General features: G+C 45.5%; 1 protein-coding gene across 2 annotated transcripts in view; it reads left to right on the top strand.

Moving 5' to 3' along the window:
• Positions 1-13,249: 13,249 nt before the first annotated feature.
• CREBRF (CREB3 regulatory factor) overlaps positions 13,250-16,699 on the top strand; it is a 59,511-nt gene continuing 56,061 nt past the window's right edge. The window contains exon 1 of one of the 2 annotated variants that reach the window (XM_065905281.1): positions 13,250-13,355. The gene's annotated coding sequence lies outside the window, so the exon portion shown is untranslated. Of the gene's footprint in view, positions 13,356-14,307; positions 14,910-16,699 lie in introns of those variants that run through there. The other variant, XM_065905282.1, reaches the window with a different exon arrangement.

The following is a 16,699-nucleotide window of genomic DNA, read 5'->3' as shown; positions in this document are numbered from 1 at the left end:
CCTGGTTTTGGTGTTTGTTAATTCAGCTCATTTCTATCTCTAGATAAGGTCTTTTTGAAAAATTATTTTGTACTTCCAAACTTAGCTTGGATGGATCAGCCTGGTTGTGTAGTTTGAGATGACTGAGGAATCTGGTAAGTACATTTCTTAACCATCCAATACATATCTCAGTGCTTGCTGTAGCCACTGGAGGAGTCAAAGAAGTGGATATTGGGTCCCTGCAAATTCAAGAGCTGGAAGGCTACTGGGAGGTAAGGTTGGTATACATAGATCTAGAGATCAAGGCCGTGTTTCACCATTGTCCAGAAACACATAGTCGTGATGCTGAGCAGGTAGGGGGCAGTACCAGCCACAGGGACAAACCAGAACCAGCCGTTCCTTGCACCATTCCCTATCGGAAATGGGATGGAACAATCAAGTGGTTAAAGGATCCTGGGATTGGGACAGTCATTGTGTGTTTTAGTAGTAGGCATCTCAGTACTTCAGTAACTTGGGGACTATATTAGATTTAAGAAATTAAAAATGAAAATGGATCTAAATTTTCACCGGTTCTTGGCTCTTTGACAGCCAGCCAAGAATGGATTTCCTGTTTTGCAGTTTGTACTTTTCTTTTCCTCATAAACTGTCTGAACTCATTGCTTTGCTATTCTTATGACCAAAGAGAGTTTCAAGTTGGTGTGACTCTCCTGCTTTCATTTCTTTCTTTTCCTTCTTTTCTTTCATTTTGAACTTAAAGTTTTCCCTAAGAGGCAACTCCATCCTTTGCATTTGCAGCAAACAGACTTCTTTAGGTAATTTCATGGAATCCAGAAAACACTGAAGATTTGATGTCAAAGGACCATAGTGATACCTGCTACCCCATCATTTTATTATCAATAAGGAATCTCAGCCCAGACAAGGAGGGTTACCTGCCCAGTTTAAGGGAGCTGGTCAGGGGCAGACAAGGGAGGAGATCCGTGTTTTCTAATTTCCACTCTAGAGCACTTCTTCCTTGCACCCTGCCTCTCTCAGTGTTCCACTGGCCAGGAGCCAACTCTGGGGCTTGGAAGGGAGGGAAGAATTCTGCCTTTGTGGATGACCAAGCTCTCTCCCATCAGAGCAACTTATTTGACCCTTCATTGTTATTTATCATCTAAGAAAGCAATGCTGGTGGTTACTGTGGGTACATAAAAGGATGCCACAATCTTTGAGCCCTGATCACGGTTGGGGGCGTGTGACCTGCGTGCAGCTGTGTAACCAGATTCTTTGAGTCAGGCCCTATTGCCCAGCATTACTGGCGGTCAGTCTGAAACCTTTTGAGCTCCCACCCCGGCCTGCTTCCCAGCAGACCACCGTGAGTTTGAAGCCAAGCCTCCCTCCCGTTGTCCCTGGTGTGGTGCTTTCGTTGAGCGGTGCCTTTGCCTGTCCTGTCTTCAGCACGGAGTGAGCTGTAGGAGCCTCTGTGGGTCCAGCTCAGCAGCCCTGCGCTGTGGCATCCGTGCAGCTCCTGGGGGGCTCTTCTCATTCACGATCACAGTTGGACACGTTTGCGATTTAATGGCAGAGTTGAAGGCAGAGGTCATGACCTTGGCTGATCCAGTCCCTGAGTTCTGCCTTGTTCTGTCACTTCGTATAAATCCATTTTTGTACTTCTGGAGGTTAGACATTAGTGGAGCAAGCTGGATTACATTGCTCTTTGCGTTCGGGCTCGCTTGCCATTTGGTGTGATCTAATTCCTACAGAGAGAGGTGAGGAAGATTCGTGTGTTGCTTGCACTCACAGCAGGGATGTGAGCACGGAAGGTCCTGCAATGTGCCAGAGAGGTTTGGAAAATCCTGCTCAGTAAGCTCTCAGGGAAGGTAAAGGCCCTAATAAGGCAGCAGCTCAGGCCTGAATTTAGAGGGTTTTCTCCAAACCAAAGCCCTACTGAAGCCTCAGCATAAAGCCTATGATGAAGAAAGGAACTCATTTCCTAGCCATTTTGGTGATCAGAGACACCTCCTTCCCGCACCCTACCCCATCTCAAATCTACCCCCACCTCCCACTGAGAGACAGATTTCAAGCCCTGAACAGCCAGGTTCTGTGACTCTGTCACCATCCAGCTGTATTACTGTCACTGAAATGAAGGAATGATAGATCCACTCAGATTTTGTGGGCAAAATTCAGTAAGTTCCCTTGGCCCAACTAGTCACTTAGCCTTTGAGTCTATTTCCTCATGTATGAAATTCTCAAGAATATTAAATGCAGTTAATGTATAAACTCAGATACCTCCTCCCTAATAATCAAACCATTTTGTTACAGCAAGTCAGGCAGAATCCGAGATGAACACCTGCGAACACTTTTCCCCTTGAGAGTGCCCTTGCTCCAGTGCATGCTAGGGCCCAGGTTGGAAGGAGCACCATCCAGCCCTTTGAAAGGATACTGGGGTGTTTCTTTCCTCCAAAGTCTGGCGCGGTGACCATATTGTGGCCTAGGATGATCATTAGACTAATAGAGGGCCTAGCTTTGCAGTTACTTCATTGCTTTCTAGTAATGTGGCTTTGGGAAAATCATTTAATATCTGAGCCTCAGTTTTTTCATCTATAAAATGGTGATAATACCTGCCCTTTTCTGCTATATGAGGTTGTTACCAAGTGAGGTATTGGTGGTAAAGATGATTTGTAAATTATGATAATACACAAAGGATATATTTTGAAGAAATGATGAAATCCCTAGGACCCACTGATTATATTTTTCTATGAAGATAGGCCCCAGAGGGGCAGCTAACTTTTTTTTAAACATGTGGTTTCCCTTTTGTTTAGTCATTTGTACTTGGGTTACACAAAAATAAAAGGCACACACCAGGCTCCAAGCCTGATCTCTGAACAGGGCGATGGATCTCTTCGAAATAATCATAGCATAAGTGTCTAGACCACATCCTTCCTGCCTTTCCAGGCTCTACCAGGTCGTATACCAGAACGGAAGAATTTCTGGCATGCTTTTGAAGATGTCATCTGAGGGTCGTTGGTTTCTTTTAACACTGTTTTCATTGTTTTCCTTAAACATGTAATGATGTCTATTCCCTTATCACTGACCCAACAATTTTTTGTTATATATTTCTTGGGTGTTGCTTCAGAAGTAGCACCTTTTTGTTTATTTCTTCTGGCCAGTTTTTTTTGTTTTGTTTTGTTTTTCTGTTGTTTTTCTGTTTGTTTGGGTTTTCTTTTTCGTGGTAGATGTTCTTACATATGGATGCAAAATTATTTTAAGCTGTTGCTCAGACTCATAGAAGATTTGGCCCTGGATTTTGTCTTCCAAAAATTTGAAATCAACTGCTCCTTTTAAAATTATATTTAAATTATATTTTAAAATATATGTCCATCATTTTAGAATAGTTTTGTCCCCATTCCTCTATGTAAGAGTTCTGTTCTGTTTGAAGAAGAGATGTATTTAAAATGGTGATGGACTCTTAAGCAAAAGTTATGATTTACTTTTTCCCCTGTTCCTTCAATTTTCTCTCTTAAGAATTGAATGTATGAAATTAATTGTAGAAATAATTTTTCTCAGGAAAAAAAATGTAAAGTGCTATCATGAAGAACACTTATCATACCAGAATTGATCGAAAGCAACCTTAATGCTCAACAAAAGGAGATGCTCACATAAGCCATGCTGCATCCAATAAAGGAATATCCTGGTGCATTTAATAATCTTTTCCCCAAAATATATGCTTAGAAAAGAAATTGAAAAGACAAATAACAAATTATTAACATTGCCTCTGGATGGTAATTGCAAATGATTTTAATTTTCTTTTTCCTTTTCAGCATTTTCTCCAATGAAGCTGTTAATATTTGAATAAAAAGAAGAAAAAATAAGTTTCTTTACTAACGAAAGATAATAGGGTATTACGTCAAGGTTGGGGGGGGGGGGGAAGCCCACGGGATTTCAAACTTACGTGCATAGACAGAAACCTGATAAGAAATAGACCAAATTGTTGCTCGTGATTATTTCTTTTACAGCTTTGTGTACTTCCAGATTTTTCACAAAAAACATGTATTTTATAATTGGAAAAAAATGGTGTTTTGCAGGGGAACGTTGTCAGAATAGTGTTAATACTTCTTCAAACATCATATAACACACGCACGCCTGCTCAAACACACAAACACACACATACTTTTTTTTTTAAGAGTAATTCAGGGCCAAGGGAAATGAAGTCAGCTAGGTTTATTAAAACACTGAAGCTGTTCTGAATCAATGAAATCCATGAGTTCACACAACACTTCTGATTAAATGTTTGCACCGTGCGGGACGGAGTGCAGCGCATTCAGCTGAGGAAATGCCAGCCTCCCTTTGTGTAGGTGTGCACAGTGACAACGTGAGGAAGTGGAAAGGGAGCATTGGTTTTGATTCTGCCCACATGGGGTATGCATGTTCTGGGGTCCCACACGGGTTAGAAAAAGCCCCACTGTTCTTCCACTCCCAGCCACTCCAAGCAAGCCTTTCATTCAGACTGTGGTGCTGTTTCTCTCTAAACCCCCTCCTTGTGAAATGTATTGGCCCTTTCTTCCCCAACTCCCACTACTTCCCAGCCAACTCAAAACGGGAGTATTCAGCTGAGGATGCTCAGCACCGAAGCCGGCTACCCACCTGAATCCAGCCAGGCTTCTATTTAAATTGCCGTCAGGATTTTGAAATGGTTTCCATAGTTTTTCTTCACTGTCCAAAGTGTAGTACTGCTGTGGGTGCCATCCCAAAAGGGAACAAGAGGAGCAGATGTTTTGTAGAAGTGCTGTGTCTGGGGAAATGTGAGTTAAGCTAAGTGTGACTTTGCAAACCACATAAGGTTTTTGGCAATGTTCAACAGGCATTTTCAGCTGCTAGTCTTTATTCTGCTCTTAGCTACTGAAGACAGTGGTAAACAGAAGAAATTCAGTTCCTGACCTCCTAGAACTTGGAGTTTAGCAATGGACCTCAGTAGAGGTACTGGACCTTAGCAAGTACAGATTGCTGGTTAAGTTGACTAGAATCACTCAGTAAGTGGTGGAGGAAGGCTTTTTAAAGGAAATAACCTTTAAGGGGAAACCCAAAGGATGACTTAGAGCTAGGCAAGCAGGAGTGAGTGAAGTGTTCCAGGCTGACAAGTGATGAAGTTGTTGCCACAGTCTAGGAGAGGAGAGGTGTCCTGGATTGTGGAAACAGGAGTGAAATGACGTCAGAGAAGTAGCTGTACTGGGGCCATAGCTATTAGCACAAGCACATGGCTGATGGATGTTGGGGGGGAGCGGAGTCAGGGATCACTCTCTGGTTTCTGCTGGGTGGACCATGGAAACTTTCACTGAGATTCAGGGGCATGATGAATTCAGTCACAGACAGAGTTTGTGGGTGCCTGAGGCATGCATGTGGAGATACCTAGTGGGCACTTTTTACATGGGCCTGGAGGCTGAGGAGGAGGACCAGGCTCGAGGTGGGGACATGAGGCACCAGCATGGAGAGACCTGAAGCTGTGGGTGTGGCTGTGAGTGTGGCTGTGGGCGTGGGCGCCGAGAAGAGTGTGTGTGGAGTGTAGGCTGGGGACCTGAGAAGCACCCCCACTTTAGAGCTGGGGAGAGAAGTAAGTGGGACACAGCATCCCTTCTTTACAGTTGGAGAAATTGAGGTCAACAAAGGTTACATGACTTAAGCAGTTCCACCGAGAAGTCCCATCAAAGTCTCATTCCAAAGGTTTTTGCACTTTCAGAGGGTAACTTTCCCTTCCTCACTTACCCACACCCAAGCCTCTTCCCATCTCTGAGGTCTGGGACCCTTCTGCAACTGCTTCCCGCTGCCCACCCCCAGCCCCCCACCCCCACCCCCGTTTTTTCAGTCATTGTTATCAGTCCTATTAAGTTGCATAAGCAAGATGTTCTAAATGCTTCACATATGTTAATGCATTTAATACCCACAATAACCCAGCTAGATAAATGCCCTGACTACCCCTATTTTACAGATGAAAACATTGAGGCACAAGGCCACAAACTACTACTTAGAGGTAATGGGATTCAATCCCAGAGGCATCTGTTGGCAGGGTCCCGGCCTGCCACTGAGTCTCCATGGCATTTTGTCCCAGGGTAAATTTCCTTATGTGGCCTCCTTGAGACCTTGCAGTCTTAGCTTCTTCACCATGGTTTGTTTCTACATCACCTGTGGTAAAAGAACAGCCCTCACCCACACCTGAGTGTCCAAGGGAGGGGGCACACAGCCTGCTGTTTGCTGACATTTCTGAAAAGCAGGGTCAGAAGTGGGGTTTTCAGGCATGACGTCTCGTGTGCACCAGAGTGCAGGTCTGGGCAAAGTATCGTCCCCTCTCACCTCCCTCTGCCTGGAACATCTAGCACCCTTTAATCCCAGTGTGCTCACCCTGGAGTCAGCCCCTGGGAGTGCTCTCCTCCCTAAATTATGGCCACTCTCTGCGTCCACAGCAACTGTGGCTGACTCCTGTCATCACAGCTGTTATAATTTACGGGTCTTCCCCCCCAAGTCCCCCAGGCTGCAAAAGCTTTGCTGGGCAGGATCTCTGGCGTGTTCAAATGTTTGATCTCTATGAGCTTGCTCAGTAAGAATCCTATGGGCAGCCAGCTTTCAAATGCATTTTTTGTAAGTTCCATTCTTGAGAGACTGCATTTGCTTAAAGCAAAGTTACAGCTAGGGCTGTACCTCCGACCTAGGGCTCTGAGGTCTTGGTGAGCCAGCTGGGTGGGTGTGGGACTGTGCAGTCATGCCATGTCACGCGGAGAAGGGTCCTGCACTTAGCTTACTGCTGTGCTCTCGTCGTCATGAAATTCTTAGTTTTTGATCAAGGGGTCGCTACATTCTCATTTTGCACTTGGACCTGCAAATTGTGCAACTGCTCTATTGGTTGGAGTAGTGTCCCTCTGACCTCAAGGGGTCCTAATCAGAGTGTTACACGAATAGCTGCACATCCCCTGAAATCACCAGCAAAATTAGATTTGTGTATACTTGGGTGAGTTTTTCTGGGGAGCAAATCTGGCTTTCATCAGAGCCCCAGAAAAGTTCAGAGCCATTGTTACTAATAATAGCAACAACAACTAACCTTCACTTAGGTTTGCTGGGCGCCAGACCCTAAGGACCTTACTGTGTTGCCTTACACCTCAACCAAGTGTGACTGGGTTGGGGCAAGGCAAAAAGCAGTATAGTACATTTCCCTCTTCTCTAATACTTACTCCCTACTTCTCTGTTCCCCAACCAGAGGAGAGAAGAAAAGCACTGACCTGGTCCTCTCTTCTCCTGTGGAGTTGGCAGGAGCCCGAATCTTTTTATTACTTCCTTTGCTAGGAGGAAAGAGGAACTGCCCCAGACTTTGTCCTGATCCCCATTTAGCTTCATCTGCTGCTCCCAAGTTCCCCAAAGGCGACTTCTGCTTTTGTCAAACTGGGAAGAGGTGATGGGGCAACATGGGCAAGAGGCGTCCTTCTGTTGAGGTGACTGGTTGCCGGGGCACCAGGGAGCAGTGGGAGCCAGCTCTCCAGGACTCCTGCAGTCAGAGTCCGGGCTGAGTCCTGGCCTGAGTGACGGCTGCACCACCGAGGTTGCAGGGAACCCCAGTGCTCTGAGGGTCTGTATAGACAGGCAGGCCGTCCTGCAGGAGCCTAGACGGGCACTGAGTTATAGGGATAGATTAATGGCACTGCCCTCCTGACACAGGATAGCGCCCACAGCTGGCATTCAGGTTTGTTAATGTGCTCTGTGCTCGGTGTGACTTGAGTGTGAATGCAGGTACATTGCACCCATCTATCTTGTGCACCCCACCCACTCTTGCCTGGACTTTGTGAAAATAGGCTGAAAACTAAACACTGATGGCACCATCCCTGGTTTCGCTGTGTCATGAAGGACACTGTGAATTTGTGCCTGTGTGCGTGTTCAGTCGTGTCCAACTCTTCGTGACCCCACGGACTGTAGCCTGCCAGGCTCCTCTGTCCATGGGATTCTCCAGGCAAGAATACTGGAGTGGGTTGCCATGCCCTCCTCCAGGAGATCTTCCCTACCCAGGGATCGAATTCAGGTCTCTTACATGGGTTCTTTACCACTAGTGCCACCTGGGAAGCCCTGTGAATTTGTAGGGGGAAAAAAACCTTGGATACACAGGACCTCCTAAATTCACCCTCATCCTCACCCTCTCTGAGCTTTTTATTACTTTTTTTTAGTGACCTCTCTGGACTGTTTACTTCCTGTGTTTCAAATCCAGCTTCAGTTTTACGCCCAATTGGACCTTTTGGAATGTGCTTCTATTTGTAGTTCAGCAAACTGCTATCTGGCTACAGGTCTTGGTTCCTGCTTCTTATCAGTCTGTTCCTCCGCTTTGTTTTTATCCTCCTACTTCTGGCCTCCCCAACAAGAAAGTCTTATTGTACCTGGTCTTTGGGAGTCTTTCCTACAACAAATGCTAGATTGTTCTCATTCCCTCGCTTCCTGGTTTGCTATCAGTAACAGTGGCTGATACTAATTGTATGTTCAGTACAGAAAAAAGCAAAATCAAAGCAAAAAAACAAGAACCCCACAGGAATTATTAGATGTCCTAGAAATCTTCAGTCTTAGTGAAACAGACAAAGCAATTTTGATGGAAATGCTGCCGTGGAAGATAATGGTGTCCCCAAACAGTCTGAGTTGCTTGCTGCCCTCTCTAGCCATGCCACTTTCTTTCCCTTCTCTGCTGCTGCTTCTCTGCCAAGAGACTTCCAGTCATCTTTCTCCCTGGAAGGTGGAGGAGGAGGAAACCAACACTGTTGAGTACCTGTGAGACATCAGGCCCTGCATTTCATCCTCAAAATCGACCTGTAAGCCGATGATGACAGCAACCAAGGCATAGATAGATTAGGAACTTGCCCAAGTCATTAACAAGCAAGTGGCCCTGAAACACTTATGTATCATGCTCTTAACAACCAGGTCAGGGCTTCCCCTCTTATAAACTCTACTGAATTGTCAGCTTCCCAAGTCAAGTCTTCACCACTTTCTGAGTTCCTCCAGGGTAGACGCTGTGTCTTCCTGAACACCTTAGGCACTCAACAAATGTCAGGTTTTTGGGGTTTTTTTTGTTTTTACTTTCTCTTCCTTTATCCATCACTAAGCAAGCTTGAATCTGCTAAGGCTATGCCTTGCATTCTCCATAATTCAAGGATGTATTAGTGTTTATGCCTCTTGATTTAATAGAATAACATCAACAGATACATTACAAATAATGCAAAGCAGTGAGTATATTAAATTCTCAGTTGGGTGGTAGAAGGAAGGAGATTAATGAAGGCCAAAACAGATATGGTAGGGACTTCCCTGGCGGCCCAGTGCGTAGGCCTTCATCTTCCAGTGCAGCTCTCCCTGATCGGGCAGCTGCGATCCCACATGCCAGAGCGGTATTCTAACAAATTCAAGAAAGCCTTTTTAAAATGGTTCACATTAAAAAAAAAACAAACTCTTTTTTTTTTTTAAAAAAAAAGGGAGATATGATAGAAACAGACTTCATAAAAGATGTGGGATCTTAAGGCATGGAGGTTGAATAGAATTTGGAGATTAATTTGTGCCTTCTGACCACAAACTCCTATCCTTTGGCAGATGTGTTCTGGGATTTGGAGAACGAGGAATCAGGGGAAACAAGTAAATGGTCGACTTATGGAAGTGCATTTGGGGCTGAACTTTTGTGCTTTCTGAGAGAAGTAAGAAACCGAAGCTCGGAACTGTAAAGAACACTGCATTCTATTAAGAGGCTGAGGCAATGGGAAGAACTGATCTTTCCTCTTTCCCCAAAGAATATTTTTTAGGAGGGATGAAAGAGGAATGGGTGTCAATTCCCAAGCATCAACTTATATCTCTTTTAGATTCTCCCTCAGCAACACTCCACTTTCTCAGGAAGAAAATCAGTTTTCAAAAGTGTCCGAAGGACTCAGCTTTTCCTGGAGATCTTCCAGTGTTGAGTTAATTAATCTCACTTCCGAAGCTGTGAAATCTTAACATATCACACAGGTCTGGAGGGGTCTGGAAAGAAAACACAGATTCAAAAGGATAACACTCATTTAGAAGATGTGTGCATGATCAGCAGGCCGGGCTCAGTCTGTGCTCTAATGAAAAATTAGAGTGCAAACTTCGGATCAAAAGGAGAGTTAGGGCCTATAGCAGTTATTTTAACTCTTTAGGAGGACTGAGAGAAGGACCATAAAGAACATCTGGTTCTAATCCAGTTCCTCCTGGTGAAGAAATTAGAACCCAGAGAGATCGAGCCCCTCACTCTGGGTCTCATAGTTGGTGGTAGAGCTCCAACTGGGGTCTTGGCACCAAGAATAGTGGTTCAAATACCTCAAGGTGTAAAGTGGGTGAAACATCTGCATTCACAGTGTCTCTGGAAGGATACGGAGAGTGTGGGTAACTGTGGTTTGTTCTGAGAAGGAGACATGAGGGGCCAGGGAACAGGGGTGGGAGAGAAAAATACTTTTTGTACCTTTTGAATTTAGTATGATGTATATATGTTACCTAATCACAAAATAAAAATTACTTTTAAGAATTCAGTGGAGTCTTAAGTATTCCTTTTTTACCTTATTGTCTCATATTTGGGTAAAACATAGTTTTCTGATTCAGGCTACCCCAGCATGAAACGATTCTGCCAGTGTCAAGGTCAAGCATGTTGGAGGAGGTGGGCTCTGGTTGCCACTTTGTGACTAGAACGAGAGGAGCCTTCTGAAACTCAGGCCGATGCCATTCCGGAGTCCTGCCTCCCTGCCAGCTTTGACTGTGGCACAATCTGGCAGGGTAAAACTCAGAGAAACAAATCAATTAGGAGTCAGTGACTTCATTCACTTCAGAGCAGGATACAGTCATTAATAAACCTTGATGGAAAGGTCTCTGTTAGCCAAAAGTCTGTCCTTTCCAAGACAACAGAAGATGCAAAGGCGGGAATACAACGTAATTCACTAGTAAGAGCTTTCAAAGGGCAGAGCCTCCTGCTGTGAAAAGACTCCGGGTGCTCCTTGAGCCCAAGAAACTGCTGCCCAGGAGAGGAGGTGAAAATACCTATATTCAAAGGGCAGTAACAGGAAGAGCTAACCATCTGCTGCAGTTTTTCCAAACATGGTATTACGAGTGAGGATCATCTGTAATGTAGTCCATGGAGATTTAATGCATGAATCTCATGAATGAGTGAGAGGAACCTGGCTCATACTTCGCAAGCTAGTTTTTCTATTGGGGTTTTGTTTTTAAACTCCAGTTAATACGGAAAATTAGAAGGTGGTATCTTAGCCTTGGGGCTTCCCCAGGGACTTGGTAAAGAATCCATCTGCCAGTGCGAGAGACTCGGGTTTGATCCCTGGATCGGGAAGATCTGGAGAAGGAAATGGCAACCCACTCCACTTTTCTCACCTGGGAAATCCCATAAACAGAGGAGCCTGGTGGGTACAATCCATGGGGTTGCAAAGAGTTGGACATGATTCAGTGACTAAATAAGAACAAAGTGTTGGCCTCAAGAAAATAATTATAATCCTGCTACCAGTGGTGCTAGTGGTAAAGAATCCACCTGCCAATGCAGGAGACATGAGACACCAGTTCAATCCCTGGGTGGGGAAGATACCCTGGAGAAGGGCATGGTAACCCACTCCAGTATTCTTGCCTGGAGAATCCCCATGGACAGAGGAGCCTGGTGGGCTATAGCCCATAGGGTTGCAGAGTCAGACACAACTGAAGCGACTTAGCATGCATGAACACATTTCCTGTGCAGTAGAGAAAGTATTCATTCCCTCACTTCATTTTGAAGGATACAGAGGGAAGATTGACTTTCACTTTCCTCTTTGGTACCTACATATCCTTACCTATTAATATTGTGTACAAAAGTATTTTAGTACTGCTAAACTACTAAAAGTAAGCCTAGAGCTATCTTTACTTGCTATTTAGTCTGCTATGGATCTTCTAAATGATGTACTTGAAACAATCTAATCATACTGTCATTCATTAAGTGCTCACTTTATGTGAAACACTATGGTAAGTGCTTTATATGAATTTTTTCACTCAGTTCTTATATCAACCCCGTGAAGTACTTACAGAGGAGCCACACAGAAGTTAAATAATTGTCCTGGCTCACACACAGTAGAACAAGGTTTCAAACCCAGGTTGCTATTCAACCAGTACTTAATGACCATGTGCCAGGCATGAAAGGTAGAAGATGAACAATATAGGCTGGCCCTTGTCCTCTTGAAGATTATGGTCTATGAAAGTCTGATTCAAAAGTGTGGTTTTGACACTGACGTTATTACTTCCCTACATATGTGCAAAGAGAAGCCACCTTTTTTTCAAAGACAATTACTCCTAAGAGAAAACTGGCATCCAAGGATTTCTGTTCCCACACCCTTCTTTCTCCTTTTGCTTACTAAAATCAGATTTCTGTACTGTGCTTAGAAGACGAATTCTGGGTTCTTAAGAAACATAAAGAGCAGCCTGGAAACACAGGCTGTGATGACAGGAGTGGGTTCTAGTCTCAGCTGGGTCATTTACAAGCTGCCTGACCTTGTGCAAGTAACTTTTCTGAACCTTAATTTCCTCGTCTAAAAATTGGTATATTACCACTGAGTGTTATGAACAGATTTAGGGAACATACACACACATACATAAACACTCAGGTCAAAGTGTTATATAGGCTTGTCTAAGCGCTTCTAGTAGCATTCTGTATGTACGGTTGTGTATGTAACGCCGTTTTAAAGATGCACGAAATCCATTGTCTGGAGCAAACGTGCGCAATAAGTTGAAAGAATGAACGAACAAGCTGCAGGCAAGGTCAGTTTCTCACTGAATTAAGTGGTTCAGATGGGGTTGTTGTGGACATTCATAAAACAGTGGATGCAATCAATTCCCCTCCTAAATTAATGCCGTTTTCGTAGCTTCCCTCAAGTTTCAGTGAACTTAAACTGTAAAATGGGCATACGGGCACTTCAGGCCTTGCCGCGTAGTTGTAATATTAGATATAATGCCGGACGTGAAAGTATTTGAAAACGAACATCCCTGACAAACGCGAATGCACCTAGCTATTAGAGACGGCCCACGCCCACGCTGCAGCGACAGGCTTAGTCCCCGCTCCGCCCCCTCTTCCTGGTTTTTCCCGGCAACCCGCCCCTCCCGCGTCATGTGATAGGGGTACTCTGCCGGCCCGAGCTCCTGATTGGCCGAGCTGCAGGGCGCTTCGCGATTGGTCCGAGGCCGGCGGGCCCCCGCCTCTCTCCTCCTCCTCGCCGCGGCCCACGTGAGGGGGGCGAGTCACGCGATTTCCGGGAACCCGTCAGGAAGGACATAAACAAAACAAACCCGAGGCAGCATGGAGAGGGGCCGCGGCCCCTGCAGTGGAACCAGACCCAGCGCCTGAGCCGCCCCCACACCCGCAGGTGAGGCCCGCTACCCTCCGCCCGGGGCCCGCAGGCGCCTGGGCTAGGGGGTGAGCCGGGCGGGGGGCGGAGGAGGGCCGCTGGCCTAGGAGGCGGCGGCGCCGAGGCTCCGGGCCGGGTCGGCACGGGGCGGGGGCCGGGACCAGGACCGAGTCTGGGGGCGCGCGGGTTGCGGGCTGCCGCCTGCCGGTCACGGGGACTCCGGCTCCCCTCCCCCACCCCCGGCCCGGGACGGTTATATAAAAGCGCGGGGCAGCGGGAGAGGGACCTGCGGGCGGGCGGCAGGCTAGGCCAGGGGTGGGCAGTGCCGAGCGTCCACCCTGCCAGGCCGCCTGGCCCTTTACCGCTGCCTCGGAGCCTGGGGCCGTGGCTGCCGGCAACCGGCCTGTCAGAGAAGCGAGCGGGTGGGAGGGGCCGGGGAAGGGAGGGGAGGCGAGGCTGGCGGGGGAGGAGGAGAGAGAGGGGCGTGTGAGGAAGGGCCGGGGCCACGAAGGTTGGAACCGGGCTGGCAGGAGATGAGGAGGCGCGGGCTGCGGTTGGGGGGGGTCCATATAGGGGTGTCTCGGGGGTAGCCGCTCCCCCTTCCCGTCCCCGCCCCAGTGACTGCTGAGAGGGGCCTCCCTCCCGGGATTTGTTTATATGTCTTCTCAAAGCAGCTTGAAGCGGCTTGGAGGCGGAGCTTTCGGCGCAGAGTGGCAGACGCTGCCATCCAATGGAGCGGGCAGACGGAGGCTGACGCGCCAATGGGCTTGGGGGAGGCGGTGTGATGGGACAACCCCCCCCCCCTCCAATTTGTTAGGCTGTGTCGGGGGTGGGCCAGCTGGAGCGGCCATGTTAGATGGGAGGGGACCGGTGGCGGTGGGTCACTGAGAGGGGAGGAGACAGGGCAAAGGGCAAGGGAGCCGGGCCGGGGGCGTTTCGGGTGTCCGAAGGCGAGTCCGATGGGACGATGAAGTAGCTCAGGGGAGCCTGACCCCGACCCACCGCTCTCCCCACCCGAGCAGAGGAGGCAGGGAAGTACCGAGGGCAGTCTAGCCGCCCCTTGGGGATGGTTCCTGGGAGTAGATGGAACTCAGTTTCTGGGTTCTCCCTCTTTCTCGGCTTTAAGCTTCCTGACGAACCCGGCCGCCAAACCCTGTAATTGCCCTCCGTTAACCCAAGATGGCAAATCTTTTTGCTGTTTCTGAGCGAGCTTGAGCCTTAAGACTGCCTTAAGAAGGTACTTGAATAACTAGCGGTCTGAATTTGTGCACCAGGCCCGGGATAGAAGGAGGCAGTGAGGAGGAAGTTCTGTTTTTTTGGATTTTGCCCGGAGGATACCAGGACTAGAAAAGCCGAGAAAGTTAAGGGCTGGGCGGGGTCTCCATTTTTTTCGTTAGGATACCTTCTAAAGATCAGGCCCTTCGTGCTTGCCCTGGTCCTGGTAGTAACTTGCCTCTTCTACTTACATAAATTGATAGACCTTAAATATACTTTCATGAAAAAACCGAGTCTTGAGAGAATTATTTAGGTTTGAAGGTTCTTTAGGACTCTTGTCTTGCGAATACCCTGCAGGTGAGAAATAGGATCAAGATCTGACTGACTTTTAAAAAAGCAAAAAATGAGACTTATGTGTAAATCTTGTGGTTTATGGTAAACTGATTGTCACTTGGTTGTACTTTTAAATATTTTTTTTCCCATTTTCTTGTAATCCAAAATAGCTAGGAGAAGCACCAAAGATGAAAGAGGAAATGGTATGAGTAATTAAAAAATCACTTATTTTACTTTATTTGTTTTATAGTTAATTTGGCATCACGTCGGCCGTATTAGATGCTTAATTTAGTTCTATGTTAACATCACCTTACAACCTGTGACTCTCTTGGTATTCTCAAGGGTACCAGGCTGTTGATGCATCTTTGGTTAAGCACCTAAACGGTCAGGAACATGCCTTAGGTATATCGTGAGGGGCTATTCAAGAGTTGACTGTATGTATTTAGGAATTTGCAGTTATCTCCTATTTTGTTAACTGGAGAAAAATAATTGGTAAATAAATGATTTATCGATTTCTGTATTTGATATGATTGACTCACGGTTCTGTTAAGGATGATATATAAAAATATAAATCCTGATTATTTGATAGACTTCGAGTTCTTAAATATAATTTTTATGGCAAATGAAAGTATTTGCGCCCCTTTTTTGTCTTATTCTAAAAGTGGCAATAGATTCAACAAGACTTGTTTGGATGTAACTCTTTTATGTGATTAATAAAGCATCTTGGGAATTTTTAGACTAATAAGCATAGAAGAGGCTAAATATATCTAAAAGAAGAGACTACTTCCACTTACCGTCCCATTCTCTGTCCTGACAGGGGGAAACAGACTTTTACAAAAACTATGTCTTGATTTACTAGTTTAATGTGTGTAGGCTCTTGGATGCAAATATAAGTAATAAAGGAATAATTAGTATGTCTCCTGGTGGTGGAGAGCTAAATACAAGTGACAGTGAAAGTACAGTGAGTTTTCATGTTGATTCTATTATTGTAGCAAAGTTTTACAAGATTGTGAACTAAATTCACTGTTTGCTTTTATTTTTTTCACCGTTTGCTTTTAAAGTTTAATTTTTAGTGTAGATTGACAACTACATGACTTTCAGTGATTCAGCAGAGGTTTTTTTCCGTGTGGGTTTGTACTTGGATGTTTGGGGGACAAATCCTCTTTTACCGTATTCAGTAGTTCAACTTTCAGGGTAGATGAACTCTTAGACCGGACATAAATTTGTCAGATCATTGATTCTAAGATAGGGTAACCCATGCAGATTTTCTGTATAGGATGGAGTAGTAAATATTTATGCTTTGTGGGACATGTAGTGTCTGTCACACCTACTCAGGTCTGCAGATTGTAGTATGAAAACAGCAATAGACAGTATGCTTGGGGCTATAATCCAATAAAATTTTATTTATAAGAACAGACTGTATTTGAAGGCTGTGGTTTGTTTGTCAACCCATGTTCCAAGACATCAGTCTCTGGGTTTTAAGTACTTGGGTGTTAAGTTATTGCAGCATATATAAACATGAACTTTGGGTAATTTTGAGCACTTGCAGAATGTATGTATCTCATGCCTTGAATTTTTAGAGTAAGACCACATGTCTACGTTTTATTCTACATTTTTATTTGCGAATAGATGTCTTCCTGAAAAACTGTTTAAAGCAAATGTTGGAACATCAAGTCTTATTTATTTCAGAGATGCGTTCTGATTGAAAAAAATTTGACTTTAAAATGTATCTAAGAACCTTAGTGTGTTAACTGTTTGGAGAGAAGTTGGTCGAGTAAATAGATAACACACATAGATCTTATATATATCATACA

This window comes from Muntiacus reevesi, chromosome 14, assembly GCF_963930625.1.
Source record: "Muntiacus reevesi chromosome 14, mMunRee1.1, whole genome shotgun sequence".
In the NCBI taxonomy this organism is placed as follows: domain Eukaryota; kingdom Metazoa; phylum Chordata; class Mammalia; order Artiodactyla; family Cervidae; genus Muntiacus; species Muntiacus reevesi.
The sequence above is the reverse complement of the archived record's forward strand: the minus strand, read 5'-3'. Positions and strand labels throughout refer to the sequence as shown.